Source organism: Trachymyrmex cornetzi, unplaced genomic scaffold (genome assembly GCF_001594075.2).
Source record: "Trachymyrmex cornetzi isolate Tcor2-1 unplaced genomic scaffold, Tcor1.1 scaffold389, whole genome shotgun sequence".
In the NCBI taxonomy this organism is placed as follows: Eukaryota; Metazoa; Arthropoda; class Insecta; order Hymenoptera; family Formicidae; genus Trachymyrmex; species Trachymyrmex cornetzi.
The window spans coordinates 22821-25756 of record NW_017298630.1 but is presented as its reverse complement, the minus strand read 5'-3'; positions in this window follow the sequence as shown (position 1 = coordinate 25756).

Genomic DNA, 2936 nt, shown 5'->3' with positions numbered 1-2936 from the left:
CCACTGTCGTGTACGTAATTCCGTAACGATTCTATTAACGATCGTGATTTTTCAATTTCATCGCTATCGTCTCTCCTCAGAGGCATACCAAATTTATTCACAGACATCGTATCGAGTTCGCGCGAAAACTGTCATAAGTTTTATTACAACAATTCAATTTATAATTAATCCAGTTTCACGAAGTTCTTCGATTATCGACAAAATTTCATTGTCGTGGGCGTTATTACCCGCTCGACGAGAAGCATCGAGCAATTGAAGACGATCTACCAACTCGTTGGGATCGTCCCAATGAACGTAATCTATTTCATTGTCAGTCAATCTCACAGCGGATGGTATATTTGTCTTTATACCTGAACCAATACTCGTGCCACTGACACTTCTTGTAACTAAGAGCGGAGCAATAATGTTTTTGTATTTGTGTCCCTTGTTACTCTTAATAGGCATTCTAGCGTTATTGTCACGTCTGTGAGCATTCGTCGTCAATAATATATGTTTGTACGTTTGTTTATCATTCTCGGTGTAGATAGCATCGTTTGGAATCTTCTTGAAGATCAGCTCGTATAGACCCGGTGTACCTTTGTATCTCTCTCCATGATTATAGTGTCGTCCGTATCCACATCAAATTTTGTATTTCCCAACATCGTGCCGTTTTCATCGAAATAAACACCGTAGACAAGATCGATTTCATTTCTCGCGTTACCAATTAAAAGAGTATTCACATATACTTGTCCTAACGGCCCTAATTGACTTTGCAGTCTCTGACAACCTTGAGGGGTGTTCAACGCCTGTCTGACAGACATTTCAAGCGATGGATTATCACCGGTTTCAAAAACTTCTTCGTCCTGCGAGTCAAAAGGAGTTACTTGTGTTATGATTCTATTGGTGTGGAATGACCACATTCCATTATAGATGAATCAGGCATGCCGTTTGATCGTTTCTTATTTATTCGTTCGTTCCATGGAAGACGCTGAGGAGTAATTTGTATTGGAATTGCATCATTATCATCGTCGTCGCCGTCGTTGTTATCATCTTCCTCATCATCGCTGTACTCACATTTATTCTTTCGCTTACTCTTCATAAATGTAGTTTCAACAGGTTTACCTTCACGTGCAGTGTTTCCAACGATTTGTTTCAACGGTTCGATAATAGGTTTTAATTGTTTCTCCAGAACGATCTCCTTCTCCATTATACCAGTCTTCAATGCTCTGTGTTTCTTACGAATCGACGCGCGTGTCTTCGCGATCAATTTCGCCGTTCTCAGAGACTTTTCGTTCCAACCATGTTATCGTAACGGTAAAGAAATACTGTTCACGAGTTTTTTTCAAAAATACACTACAGATGATTTTTTCACACTACTGCGAAATCGTTGAATTCTCGTCTGTATCTACCGTTGCGTAATGCGCTATCTTTGTCTATTACCACAAAACCGTATTTGCGTTGCCAACATAAATGGCACAACGTGAAAAAATTCTCATACGATATATCATTATCAGTGTTTACGTGATCGTTATAAATGTGTTTCAAATTGGTACCATCCTGTTTGAATAGTATTAAAAAATTTGCATTATCACGTATCAGATGTTTCGGTATTTTTGCATACGTCTGACAGAGATAAAAACAATCGATGTTCGTATGTCGACCCATAGAAAAATATTCTCTAATAGTATTCTGATTATCACAGGCCACATCATCGAATACAAATATTGAATTGGGAAGTGCCTCCTTCGGTGGTATGACGTCACGATTGTTGGAAAATGCGTAGTAACCGATACCATTTATCGATTCGAGCAGTTCTTTCAAATATTGATATTTCGGTTGAAAGAGAGATTTCGAATACACGTACACGTTTTCGAAACGTACACCGTGTGGACTTTCTATCAAACTTATCAAAGCGTTCGTTTTCCCACAGTTGGACGGTCCACAGATGATGCAACAAATTGTATTCGGTAGTAGAGGGCCGTGTCTACGAATCTCTCCATCGGACATGAGTCGCGTCTTACGGTCGAGACTCGACACTCCTATCGTTCGTGATTGTCGTACGAATCGCATTTACTCATGTAACGCGCTTGAGCAATGTAGCGCGAGCGAGTTTTCCAACACTATTTATATCCCCGAGCAAGCGCGCTCGATTCACACAGTTTACTGTAAAAAGCGGATCATTGTTGTAATCGCAAAAATGATTTTCTTACTGACGAATAAGCGTGAGATTCTCGATTTTACCGCCGAGCAATTGCAGAATACCGAAGATTCTTCTTCTACAGGAATTTGAGAATTATGTGGAGATACTGTGGGATCGATTACCCAATCATTTAAAAACGGATTCTGAAGTGCAACGCTGTCGTCCATGTTTAGAGCATTACAATCGTCCGTGGCAACGAACACACATAGACGGTCCACCACCACTTATCAAAGATTGCGACGAATGCCGCCGTCGTATGACATAAGTGTAGAGAGGAATGATTTCTGGTGCGGGTTTACTCAACAAGACAATAAACGCGCTTCCGTTTGAAGTACATATACCTGGTTATCAATTTTGTGGACCCGGTACTCGTCTCGTGAAAAGACTAGCGCGTGGTGATCGAGGTATAAATCGATTAGACGCGGCGTGTCGCGAACATGATATCGCCTATTCGCGAAGTAACCATCTCACCGATCGTCACATTGCCGATCGAGTTCTCGCCGAAAGAGCACGCGAACGTATAACAGCGAGTGATTCAACGTTTGGTTCCGCCGCAACCGCTGTATGGGCAGCCATGAAAGCAAAAACGAAATTAGGGATGGGTATGAAAAGAAGAAAGAGAACGAAAAAGAAGCGACTACTTCCGGTAACGAAACGTGGAGGTATTCTACCGATTTTACCAATGTTAGGTGCGCTCGGATCTGTGATTGGTGGAGCGGCGAGCGTAGCAAGAGCTGTGAGCGATCGCAAGGCCGCT